Below are 14,318 nucleotides of genomic sequence, written 5' to 3'. Positions count from 1 at the left end.
GAGGCCTTTTAACCCAGAAGCCAAGCCCAGTCATCCACCCACCTTGCCCCTAGGAGGCAGGCAGTCAGTCGTTTAGGTCAAATGTGATTTAAGCTGGGCTCCACTTCTTCATATGACTCTGAAGCACATGCTGGGAAGTTTCCTTGATTGAAGATGAGGGGATTTGGTGAGATTATATCCAAAGGTCTATAAAGTACACACATAATCAAGTTAGGTAAAGGTTTCCGGATTAATGCTTATGCTGGTTTATAGAGGGCGCTTACACCGTCTAGACCTAACTTTGATCATCCGGCTTAATTTGTAGCCATTTTTTGGAGCTCTTTGACAATGCTTCCTACCTTTCTTTAATGTGTTAGCTGGTAAGTAATAGAAATGGGGGGGGGGTCTTCATTACTTTTAAAAAAATAAGATCTTGTGGCCAGGAGACGTTTCTTTTCTGTTGTTGTTTCACAAAAGGAGGAAGTAGACACTGAGCTGTCAGCTAGTATGATTATGTGTCTTAGAGAAACTGGCATTTGCCGTCCAGCTTTTCTCTTTGATAGTACATTACTTGTGTTGCAAATGACACTATTAGGGCCCTGGATTCCTGAGCTCTTTCTGGCAGTGAGAGAATATGAACTGCCCACTTGGGACAGGCACATGACTGGCCTGCCGGACACATGGTCCTACTTGCTGTACACTAAATAGCGTCTTTGTAATCTGGAACAGTGAACACTTCTCTTAAAGCGACAGTGTGATCGGAGTCAGGGCATTTTGGCCTTTAGTATTTCCTGCTCTATGAATGCTGGCATAATTTTACATACTGGATCTGTCTTTCAGGCATCTCAGTATGTATAATAGCCACTGACACTTGAAAGTGAGCCATAAATGATTATTTACATTCTTTGTAACAGTAACAAAGGACATAATGTTGCTCGCAGGGCGGAGAACATAGCTTAGCAGTAGAGTGCTTGCCTAAAGCACCAGGGTGCTTGGGTTTCATCTCTAACACTGTAAACACACAAACACATTATATACACAGGCTTTCTAAGACTGATCATAATTAATTTGGGTGTATGTTTTATGTCAGATAAGTTAGGAATTGGTGACAATAATCACCTTTGTTGTTTCTCTTGGATCATGCTTCAGATATTGTCCCATACTGAATTCTGGCCAATGATTTGTTTATTCTCAATGTACTTAATTCCTAGGGCTACTGTATCACAGACTGTTTTAAAGGACAGATGTCTGTGTCCAGCTATAGGAAGTTAAAGGGACTAGTCAGAGGTTCTTTCTCTAAGACTAGGGAAGGATCTGCCCCAGGCCATGCAGCTAGTGCAGGCCAGCTTCTGTGGCTTCACTTAAGCTACTAGACTTCAGCAGCTTAATTCCAATACGTTGTGCATGCATGTGTGTGTGTGTGTGTGTGTGTGTGTGTGTGTGTTATGTAGCTCAGTCTGAATATGAACTTATTATCCTCCTGTCTCAGCCTTTCAAGTGCTAGAAATACATACAGGAACACACTACCAACACTGGACTCTAATATGTATTTGATATTTTCTCCATTTGCATGCCTGTCATCCAATTTTTTTAAGAGGTTATCAGTCGTACTGGTGTAAGGGCCACTGTATCCCAGTATGGCTTATTTTAGCTAAATTTGCAGCTACTATGTTCCCAAATGGTGCCACGTTTGGAGGCACTGAGAGTTAAAGTTTTAACATGAGTTAGAAGGGAGATCTTTCTTAGTAGGCAAACAAGTCTCTAGGCTTTACTGGGGACAGGTATTCTTCAAAGGAAGGGACTTACTTTGTCCCTGGGGACCTTTGGCAATGTCTGAAAACAAGTGGGAGGTAAGTCCCAATTGCTGTTAGTCAAGGACATGGATTGCTACCAGACCCTCCATGCACAGCGAGTCTTGCTCGGTGTGTTCAGAGCAGAAGGATCCCCTCGCTCTGCAGACTAATACTATGGTTAGAAACCCCGCCCTACGGACTTTCAATCTCTGGGAAAGGACCCTAAAAGGTTTGGAGAGGATCCTAGCAACTTCTCCCCACAGTAAAGTTAAAACCTCCTGCAGATCCCTTCTGATGGCTCTAGGTAAATGAACCAGCTTCGATTCTCGCCTAACTCTCCACCTCTCTTAGTAGGCGTGCTAGTCATGGCAGATTGATTTCGTTAAACATTACCCACTTAGCAACTCTCATACTCAATAAACTTAGTCCACAGTAACCGTAAGGTCAGACTTTTGTTTACATCTTAAAACGTCTGGGCCATGTGACATTATTCTGATCAATTGCTGACATTTTCTGTCTGTCTGTCCTATGCCTAATGAAAGCTATTGCCAGTCCAGCCTGGCAGAGACTCCTCCAATCCAGTTTCCTCTCGTATTCCCAGTGACTGGCTTCACTGTTTCTCATTTTTCCTTCCTTGAAGTTAATGTTTCAATTTCTTCTGTTACTTTTTCTTCTTCCCTTTGGCCCTTGAAGGTATTTTCAGGACACAGTGAAATCTTAAGAGCAAGAACTACAAAACAGTGGTATATATTAAAAAAAAAAAAAAGGCACAAGAAGCCTAGGGGAAAGTGCCCCAGCTTCCATGCACCCATTAAAGTAGGTCACTGGAAATTGTTATGATTTGTAATGCATAAAAATTGAGAGCTTGGGGCCTTTCTAAAATAGCATTTCTTTTATATGCATTCTCTGCTATAAAGATTCCACTTTCCTGGCAAGATCTCCATTTTCACCAGAATGAAGCAAACCATTTCATTTATTTACTTATTTGTAAATCTGATGATCAGAGAATTCTGTTAAGTGTGCATCAGAATATTTTAGTGTGAGATTATCTTTACTGGTTACTACAGTAGCCGAGGAGACAGGCTTACTAACAGCCTTATACTAGTTTTCTGAAGTCATTACTGCTGAAGTGTTTGAAATCTACTCAAGTTTCCTCAAGTCTCCTACTCTATGAGGATGCCCTGAGATTTCCTTCCTTTTCAACAGTTTCTAAGGAGTTAAGAATTAAGGAATCCCAGCTAGGACTGGGATATAGCTCAGCCGAGAGAGTACCCTGCCTTGCTTATCCAAAGCTCTGGGTTTAGGAGGTCGGAGAGGATTGTGAGCCCAAGGTCATTCTTGGCTACATAGTAAGTTCAGGCTGTCCCTGGAATACATACCCTGTCTCTAAAAATAACACAAAATCAAACCTTTTAGCATTCTCTCAGTGGTAGAACCTTCAGATCTGCTGATTGTTTGACACATGGCCACAGTTGTTATACTCTGCCCTGCAACTCTGGGCTTTCTATAGCAAAAACCCAAAAACAACAAACCCCAACTATCATTTTTCTGCTTTTTGTTTGTTTGCTGAAGGGTCCCATGTTGCCCAGGCTGACCTCAAACTTGCTATATAGCTGAGGACCACCTTGAAGTCTGTATCTTCCAGACTCCACTCTCCATGTGCTGAGATTACAGGCATGTACCCCCCATGCCCAACATGAAAAAGTTCTTTGTTTACTCAATTTGATTCTTGAAAATAAGAAAGACATAGCCTTCGTACTGAGATTTAATGTCATGGCTCAAGGATAAAAACAAAAATCACGTTAACATGCAGCATGATTTTCATGGCTCAGTCCAGAGAGACCTTTTATTGTGGTCTCATTTAAAACTCAATGAATGAAAGCTACACAATATAATTCAGTTACAGCCACCAGGCAGCTGTTGCTAATACAAACTGACCACTCAGCAAGGGAAGGTTTGCAGAAGGAAACAGCAGAAAGGGCAGAGGGCTGGGCTGTAACATTCTTCTTCCTCCTCCCAGCCTGTTTCCTGTTATCTGAAGTCAACTAAGAGAAGAAGGTGGAAAACGCACAGCATTGGATCTGGTCATGTCAGCACACACCTGTGACCCCAGCACTCTGAGGCAGGGGCAGGAGGATCACCTTGAGTTTCAGGCTAGCCAGTGCTACCTAGTGAAACCTCATCTGAGCAAAAGGAAAGAAAACTTTCACATTATCATGAGAGGCAAGTTTTCCAGCCACTAAAGACAAAGTCACAATATCATAATCTAGAGATCTCTGCTCCTTCCAGTCCTACCTTCTGCCATGCGTCTCTAAACCTGATAGCCTCAGGGACAGAATAATGAAGTGAAATGCATTCCTTTCCAACTGTCTCTGTCACATCTTACTCGACAGGAAAATGGTGCAGTGCCACGCACCTGTAACTCAGGTACTCTAGAGGCAGAATTGGGAGGGTCAGGAGTTCAAATGGAAAATGGTGGAGATTGGTGTGTGTGTGCATGTGTGTGTCTAAATGTGTGCTCGCCTTTATCTTCCTTCTAGTCTCCTTTTCATCACTGACGGCTGTGACTCCCTCCCTTCCTTCTACTTAGTTTTGGTAACTGAAGCACTGTGTGAGGCCTTAACAATGGAAGTGTCCTTCAGAAGCCTACTTTTCCCTGCTGGTTAGGGTTAAAAGTCTGGGGTCAATTCAAGTCTCCCCCTACCCTCTTTTTTGAAACAATGCCTGCAGCCCACAAACTCCCAGTGATCCCAGTGCCTCTGGCACTGGAATGTTAGAATTACAGGCATGAGCCGCCACCACCCCAGACTGTCAAGTCATTGTTTTTGACCATGAGTTCACAAGAATGAACAAAGGCAGTGCCATAGGAATGGCCCAGTTCCCAGTGACCTTGGGCTGCTGTCTGCCTTCTCTGGACTGGCGGACTGCAGACTTCTCTGTGGTAAAGGCAGCAAACCTTTATCTCGTGTAAAGCAAAAGCCTGGCCATTCTGTTTCTGTTCCATGTATTTATTTCCCTTTATAATACCACAGCTGTACTTCCTGAAGCCCACAGTACTTGTGGGAAACTAGCAAGAGGTAACCATTTCTGTGCAAAGGACTGCTTGGTTATTGATTCTGTCTAATAAGCACACACTAAGCCGTGTAGGTGGCTAGACGAAAAGTCACGAGGTCCCCTGTGAAGGCTACAACCTCAGGTTTTGAAATACACAATTTAGAAAGGCAAGCCTTTTCTTGCCCCTTTCATACACTGATCAATGATAAAACTTTGAGGTAGTCATATGAGCTGATAGCTCTGTGAATTCCTGACATCCGTTTTTCAAAACTATGAGCTTTCAAATCTGAAAAGTTGGTCACACAGGAGCTGTTGTAGAAACCCATGGTTTCCAACTGTCTTACACTCTGTCCCTCCTCTCTCTGGGCTAGCACATTTTAGCTACAGAATTGGTCCAATGAGACTGAAGCCTTGCTCACTGGCTGCCTAGGAATGTGGAAAATATGTGCCTGATGCTTCTAGGGTCCTCCCCTGCTGGAGGAAAAAAAAAAAAAAAAAAAAAGCCTGCTTGTCCCAGCAAAGAGAGAAGTGACACCAAGAGACAGAAAGGCCTGTGCCCAAGGTGCTGCCTGGGAATCCAGCCACAACTGAGGCCAAGGGCTTGTACTTAGCATGAATCAGTGTCTTTTGGTTTTGTTAGTTGGCTTTTCCTTTTCCTTTTTTATACGAGGGAATTAACTTGGCTTTCCATCACTAACAATGTAACAGTCTAGCGGTTGCCATGCCTTTTCTCCATGTAACCAGTTACCTATATAGTGTCATCAAAGAAGCTACATTCAGGGTAGGTTTTCTCAAGGTGGCCTTTGTTCAGTAAGGACTTATAATAGACACAGCTTAGCGGTTCATGCTGGCATTCAATGTGGGAAATGCAGTCACACAGAGAACAGGTGGGAAACTTGTGGACATGGGCCCCCAGGGGAGGAGGAGAGCTGAGAGAGGGGAATGGGGAAGAAGTAAACAACTAAAATTCGTTACATACATGGATGAAGCACAAACATTTAAAAAATGATTTTAAATATTGTCATCATTTTGACAAAGTGAGCAACCTTATACTCGAAGGCTGGGTACAGAAAATAAAAGTGTGCTTAGTCGTAGTTTAAAGCAGGGCAGGTAAAGATTAAAGTCCTCCTTGTTGGTGGGGACCTTGTGGAGTTCCAGTTTGACACAGGGCATTATATGGTGAAACAGTATCCTAGCTCAGGTCTCAGGTTTCTCCTTTTCATATAGAGCCACAATCCCAGTTGGGCATGGTGGTACACCCCTAAATCCCAGCACTTGGAAGTACAGAGTTCTAGGTCATCCTCTTCTATACAGAAAATTTAGGGGAGCCTGGACTATATACAAGACCCTGAGGCTTGCTTCCGAATTTACAATGCCAGTGAATTAAGGCCCCAGCAACCTCCCAAAGATCTCCTTCTCCCCAGAGAACACAGCGGAGTATATATGAATAATCTATATTATTTCTACCCTCTTCATATCTAAACAATGTAGAGTAAATGTCATGAGTTTGGGTGAGGACATTCAAACCAGAGCAGCACTGGGTAGCATCTATGAGTCTGAATTTTTCTGTGTCACATGTGGCTAATGGATGCTCTTCTTCTTTTCCATAGCAATCCAAGTGAGTACACTGATAGCACCTTACACCAGGTTTGAAGGAAATTATGTGTACTTTGTTAGCCTTTCATGTTCAAATATGAGTTATAAACCTAAGCACAAGGGTACTGTGTAGGGGCCTGCAGTCCTTTGACATAAAAAAACAAAAGTCTTCTCTCCATTGCTAGAGGCACTTCTTTATAAACTTATAGAACATGACCAGTTGACTCAGCTTATATCTTTAAAATTTTAGCTATTAGGAGAATCAATTTTCTGAACAAAAATAGAGGTTATAACTAAACACTGTTTTTAATACACTCCCCAAAGTTCTAACTTGGTTTTGACAGCTTGAGAATGTGCCTTTATTCAGTAGACATTAGACACTTGCTCATTCCAGATAGAAAAATGAAACAGTATTTTCAGGAAAATTGATGAACTCGGAGAGCTGGGTGTAAAGTTAACCGAGCCAGGCTTAAAACAAATGCTGCATGTTTTTTCTCATAAGGGGAATCTAGAGCCTAATTTTACTAACGTGTATGAGTGAGATCAGAAAGCGGGGGGGGGGGGGGGGGTTCTAGAAAGACAATGGAACATAATTTAGGAGGCAGGGAGGAGATCAGAAGTATCACAGCACATATGTATGAGAATGCCATGAGATGAGTCAGTTGAAATTTTTTAATCTTAAAGACACCATGAATAAAATAGCCATTCCCTGTCCCCTAGTGGACTATAAGTCACCTTTCAGTGCAGTGCTGCTTGTAGGGATTTGGGGTTGGCTTTGGGGAAGCAGGCAGGGGCACATGTATCCCAGGCTGGCCCAGAATTGACCTTCAACTTCTGATCCTCCTGCCTCTATGTCCATATGCTGGAATTTCTAGACTGTGCCACCATGCCTGGCAGGACTTTTTAAACATATATTTAAAAATATCAAGCTGTGCCTGCTTTCTATGATATGCATATGGATGTTAAAGGACAACTCGCTAGACTGACATGATTCTCTCCTTCTATAGAATGGGTTCTGTAGATCAAACTAGGGTTTTCAGGCTCAGCATTGGGTGCCTTTACTCTCTAAGCTGTTATACTAGTTTATTTAATTAGTTTTAAAGTTTTTGTATTTTATTTTATAGTGCATATATAATATATGCGTGTCTGTGCAACTATAGTATATATGTGTAATATATATTGATATTTTTATTATTTGGGGGGCTCAAGACAGAATATCTCTATGTAACCCCGGCATCTTTGAACTCATTCTTGTACACCAGGTTAGCCTTGAACTCAGAGATCCACCTGCCTCTGCCTCTCTAAGAGCTAGTGTTAAAGGCATACACCATCACCACCCAGCTACCACGTTTTCTTTAAAGCAGTATTTCTTGTAGGAATCTTTAATGGTTAAGAGACCTTCAGATGCAATGACTACACAAACAAGACATAGCAGGCGAAGAATTTACACAATAAAAAAATGCATAAAATACTCCTTTTTCCCTTCGCCATTTGCAGTAAATATTTTCACTAGCAGATACTGGTATCCCATGCACATGTAAACACACCAGGATAATTTGTGACCTGCTACATACACAGTCTAAAGGAACCACTACAGCCCATCTGGGATTCTCCCTCGTTTCCCCCTAAGACCCCAATATTCTCCAACAAGGTAACAGGATATTTTGAGAGTTTCTTTTTACTTTAAGCCTTGGGGAATAGTGTTCCCTTTTAGAATTTCATTAGAATTACTAATTAGTAAAGTCGTCAGGCCACAGGCAGCCATGATGGGGCATTGATGGGAAACAAAACCAGCTCCGATTCCAGGCACTGGCAGCAAGTATTTATAAATAAAAGATGTTACAGGTTCAGTAAAAGGGAAGGTGACATAGAATTGCCCTTCAGGTGAGAGCTTTATTAGAGCACTATAGCATCATACCACAGGCAGCTCTGGGGTCCTAAATGGGAGGACAGGGAAAGCCTTAAAGTTTTAATTCTTGTTGTTGATTAATATAATATTTTCTTTTTTGAGAGTCTAATACATATGATAACATTTATTTTGATTACATTCACTCACACTTCTCCCCCCAACTCTTACTAGATAACATCCCTGTATTAGTCAGGGTTCTCTAGAGTCACAGAACTTATGAAATGCCTCTATATATTAAAGGAAATTATTGGAATGACTTGCAGTCAATAGTCTAACCAGCCCAACAATGGCAGCTGTCAATGGGAAGTTGAAGTATCTAGTAGTTGCTCAGTCCCGAGAGGCTAGGTGTTTCAGCTGGCCTGCTGTATAAGCTGGGATCCTAAAGAAGTAGGTCCCAACAGATGTGCTAGCAAGTAAGGGCATGCAGGTGAAGAAGAAAGAGTGTTCCTTCTTCCATTGTCCTTAGGTAAACCTCCAACAGAAGGTAAGGCCCAGATTTAAAGGTGTGTACCACCACTTGCTCTGACCCAGGCTGGCCTTGAACTCATGGATCTGCTTGCCTCTATCTCCTGGGATGAAAGGCATATAAGACCACTGCCTGGGGTTGTTGTTTGTTTTTGTTTTGTTTCTGAAACAGGCTCTCACTTTATATCCCTGACTGTTTGGGAACTCCCTTTGTAATTCTAGTTGGCCTGGAATTCACAGAGATCCACTGGCCTCTGCCTTTGTATTCCTTGGGGTTCTCTAGAGATTTGGAACTTGCAGTGTCTGGGTTGACCATGAACTCAGAGATCTACTTGCCTCTGTCTCATAGAATTAAAGGCTTGTACTACCTTGCCTGGGCCTAAACTTTTCATAGAGTCACTATGCCTCAAGATCTGGACCACAGGTTCACCCTCTATTTCTGGATTGTAGTTCATTCCAGATGTTCCAGATGTAATCAAGTTGACAACCAGAAATAATCAAAATCAATCTCATTCTCTCTCTCTCTCTCTCTCTCTCTCTCTCTCTCTCTCTCTCTCTCTCTTGTGTGTCCTCCTTCTTACCCTCTTATAAGCCACTTATTCCAATGTGTGATGCTTGTAGATTCATGAGTATGTGCAGTCCATTGGAATATGATCAACCACCTGGAGCCACACCCTTAAAGAAAAGGGATTCTTCCTTAGAACTATCAGGATGCTAAGACCCCGTGAATGATTAGTCAGGGAGTTGGATGGATGGGCAGGAGGGGCTGTGAACAAACCAGAGGATCTTCACATTGAAGTTAGGAGTGGATGCAAATCCTCTTAGACCTTCCACATCTTAAGCTTTTTCCCTGGTTGCGGTAATGTGCTAGACATGCATTTCCCAAAGTGTGTCCTTTAGAGGTTGTTCCATTTAATAACGGACTATGCTTGGCTCAGGAAGTGGCACTATTAGGAGGTGTGACCTTGTTGGAGGAAGTGTGTCACCGAGGGGTAGGTTTTGAGACCTTTCTCCTAGCTGCCTGGAACTGGAAACCAGTCTTCCTTTGGATGAAGATGTAGAACTCTCAGCTCCTCCAGCACCATGTCTGCTTAGATGCTGGCATGCTTCCTGCCTTGATGATAATGGATTGAATCTCAAAACCTGCAAGCCAGCCCCAATTAAATGTTGTCCTTTATAAGAGTTGCCTTGGTCATGGTGTCTCTTTACACCAATGGAAACCCTAACTAGGACAGACATAAACCACAAGGTTCTAGCGTTCTTTAAAAGATTGACCGTGACACAAGTGGCCAGATCTATTTCCCGCAGGACTTCTAACCGTAGTCATAGTAATGTGAGTGCTAGGGCTGTTGCTCTGTGGTAGAGGGCCTGTCTCACATGCATGAGGCTCTTGGTTCAATTCCCAGTGCCAAAAAGAAAGAAAACAACAGCAGCAAACTGAAAACATGGAAACTTGTAATACCTCCTGATGTTTTTTATTTGTTTGTTTTGGTTTCGTTTGGTTTTCTGGTGCTAGACTTGGTACATTTGATCATTACCTTGTTTGGTTTGGTTTGGTTTGGTTTGGTTTTCTGGTGCTAGGCTAGGTACTTTGGTTTTGTTTGGTTTTCTGGTGCTGGACTGGGTACATTTGATCATTACCAGTTCTTAAAATTCTTTGCTCAGGATTTTCTGAAATCCTATAAGCAAAATTTGGAGTTACTTTCTCACAGTGCTTATCCATTACAGGTCAGTAATTCTATAGTTCTTAAGGACACCAGTCAATATTTAATAACATCTAGGTAATGATTACTTTTTATAGCTCTCAAGGTTAGATAAGTCCAATAAATAATAAAAAAAATATTTAGTGCTTACTATAAACACAAGGAAACTAAAATCTTAAGGGCCGCCTTAACAGAAAATGTGGAGAGCCACTGGGCTTTTCATCTCAGAGAATTAAAAAAAAAAAAAAGCACTATTCCCTACTGTCCACCTGAAGTTCCCTACTGTCCACCTAAGTTCTTGACTTAGGTCAAAACATTTATAAATGGGGATAAATTATGGTATGTGGTTTAAACAAAGGAGGATGGGATTTTGAAGCCATATAAAGGGTGTTATCAGTGCTAATGTGACATTGATGCCAGAAATAATATTCAAAATGCTCAAAAAATTTCCCCAGGGCTAGGGCTATAGTTGGCAAAGTGCTTGCTTGGTGTACCTTAGGTCCCAGTTCAATCTCCATCACTACACAAACTGGGCATGACGGCAAATGCTATAATCCCAGCACTGGGGAGGTGGAAACTGGTGCATTAGGAGTTCAGGACATCGGTTTGAGGCCAGCCTGGGCTACATGAGACCCTTCCTCAAAGTTATCAAATGAACAGCTAAAAACCTTCCCCAAACTAGACTTTTGCATGCTTGAGGTTCTGGCTTTTATTCCCCATACCACCAAAACAAAAATAAATGAAAGGGTCCAGGGAGGTAACTCAGTAGCCTACTTTCTGTGCAGCACAAGGGCCTGAGTTCAGGTCCTAGTACCCACATAAGAAGCTAGCTGTAGCAAAACTTCATGCCTATAATCTCTGCACTGGTGATTCTGAGACAGGAGGATCCTCGAGGCTGCTTGCAGGCCAGTCTAGCTGAATCTATGAACTCTTGGATCAGAGAGAGACCCAGTCTCAAAAATTAAGGTAGAGAGCAGCTGATGAAGTCACCTAATGTTGACCTCTGGCCTCCATGTGCACACACTTGCACACGTGTACCTCCCTACTGGCACACACACACACACACACACACACACACACACACATTACCATACACGATCCACAGATAAGAAAATAAGAGCTAGAATTGTGTGTGTGTGTGTGTGTGTGTAAACTGCATTAATCCAGAGGCTGTATTCATTTACCTTATGCCAATTTCCAATAACTTCACACATAAACCAAGATTTATTTAAGACTACATACACCTCAATAGCTGATCAATTAAATGACGTGTCTTAAACTTCTATGCTAATCTGGCTACTTCCTAGCCCCATCTCATGATACTTGCATACTATTATTAGTCTGGCTCTTTGAACCTCTTTTTTATGCTTCAATTCCTCTGCCCTCAAAGTGGATCTCCCACTCCTTCTCCCTTTCCTCTTTCTAGTGGATGTCCTCCTATTCTTTATTCTGCCCAGCCATTGGGTGATCAGCATTTATTGACAAGACGGAGAATACATCCTAAGAACTGTTTACACAAACTTGAGATAGGAGATTCTTGGTATAAGCATTACAATTCTGTGTCCAGATTGAAACAAGATAGAGGGAAGAGAAATCAGCATTTGAATAACACAAGGGTAAACTTTACACAATGTACAAAACATTAAGTTTGTGTGATGTGTGTGAGTGTGTGTGTGTGTGTGTGTGTGTGTGTGTGTGTGATTTAATATAACCTTAGAACTGCAATGTAGATCTCAATGTAGACATTGACTGTAATTGGTTCTCAAGGTTGCTCTAGAGCAGTGGTTCTCAACCTTCCTGATGCTGCGACCCTTTAATACAGCTCCTCATGCCCCCGACCATAAAATTATTTGTTGTTGCTACTTCATAACTGTAATTGTACTACTGTTATGAATCTGTGATGTAAATAGCTGCTATGTGGGATACCTGATCTGAACCCCCCAAAGGTGACACAACCCACTTGTTGAGAACTGCTGCCTTAGTGTTAGGATGAGAAGTGGGGAAGCAGGTTGTTAATTTGGGTGCTCATGTGCTGTCATTAATGGGCCTTATTAGCCTCATGAGGGAAGGTGACAGTAAGGTTCTCATTTATAACTTCATGTCCTTTCTAACTCCTACTTGGATGTATGTGACATCATTTGGACTGGGGCATAAAAAATTGTCACTACAAAAGTTACCCAGAGCACCCACGATCCTATTGGTCTAGAAGAAAATGGAGTGTGGGAGCGCCTCAGTGTGTGCATTAGACTAGATATTCCTAGTTCTCAGAGGTACACTGGGCTGCATAGAAAACAGTCCTTTGCAAAGAAGTGCACACGTCTTGGCACAGAATGTAACCTGCCCATTTTATGCAGTCCATATGCAATAATTTCTCCCAGAGAACTCTCATTTTTGCTGTGTATATATTGAATTCCTGCTGATACGGGGGCAAGCAGGACTGTAAATTCTTAATGAAGTTCTCAATGGGATTTTGCTGCTGTTGTTGTTGAGCCTGTACGATGGCTCGGTGAGTTAAAAGTGCTTGCTGAGCAAGCCTGATGACCTGGAACACCATCCTCAGAGTCTGTGTTAGAAAGAGAGTCAACTCTCAAAAGTCATTCTTAATCGTCACATGACTTTCATAAGTTATCGCTGATCTCTGTAAGGGTGCCACAGAACACTCTCACTCCACCCCCAATAACACATACACATGATCACCATAGAATATATTTTAAAATGAAATTTCTTTCTTGAGCTAGAAAATAGTGTTTTTAGTCTGTGGAGTGAATCCACTGAATGGTCAACAGTTTCAAAGAGAGAGATACTACTGGAAGCAAGAGGTTGAAAATGGTGGCGTAGACTATGCAGGGGCCTAGCAAACACAGGAGTGGATGCTCACAGTCAGCTATTGGATGTATCACAGGGCTCCCAATGGAGAAGCTAGAGAAAGTACCCAAGGAGCTAAAGGGATCTGCAACCCTATAGTTGGAACAACATGATGAACTAACCAGTACCTCGGAGCTCTTGTCTCTAGCTGCATATGTATCGAAAGATGGCCCAGTCGGCCATCACTGGAAAGAGAGGCCCATTGGACTTGCAAACTTTATATGCCCCAATATAGGGGAATGCCAGGGCCAAAAGAATGGGAATGGGAGGGTAGGGAAGTGGGGGGCGGTATGGGGGACTGTTGGGATAGCATTGGAAATGTAATTGAGGAAAATATGTAATAAAAAAAAAAAAAAGAAAATGGTGGCGTGTTCTTGTCGACGGCTCAGCATACAGGCAATAAAGAACGTTCTGATGCCACATTGTCACATGCTGTTTGAGCTCATTGAGAAACTGGCTTCCGAAGCAGAATTGTCCCCACCTCATTTCAGACACAAGCACACTTGTCTCAAAGTGTCCTCCAAGGCCCCATGCCTGGGAATGGGCTGGTCCCTCTAACTCAGTGTTAGGGAGGAAAGAGAACAGCAAAACAGCCCCAGTAAAAACACCTTGTCTTTAAAAACATCAAGAAAAGCCAGGCTGGAGTTATGGCTTAGCTCGGTGGTCCTCAACCTGTGAGGTCATGATCTCTTTGGGGATGAATAACCAAGGGCTTCATATCAGATATCCTGCATGTCAGATATTTAAGTTTTGATTTATAACTAGCAAAATTACAGACATGAAGTAGCAACAGAAACCGTTTTACACGAGGAACTGAATCAAGGGGTTGCAGCGTTAGGAAGGATGAGAACTGCTTTCCTGGATTGCTATTGCTGAGCACCCATGCAGGGCAGCTCACAACAGCCTGTAAGGGCAGCTGCAGGGGACCTGACACCCTCTTCTGGACGCCAAGGG

This window comes from Mus caroli, unplaced genomic scaffold, assembly GCF_978045245.1.
Source record: "Mus caroli unplaced genomic scaffold, Mus_caroli_1 scaffold_1, whole genome shotgun sequence".
Lineage (NCBI taxonomy): Eukaryota > Metazoa > Chordata > Mammalia > Rodentia > Muridae > Mus > Mus caroli.
This window is presented reverse-complemented; position numbering follows the sequence as displayed.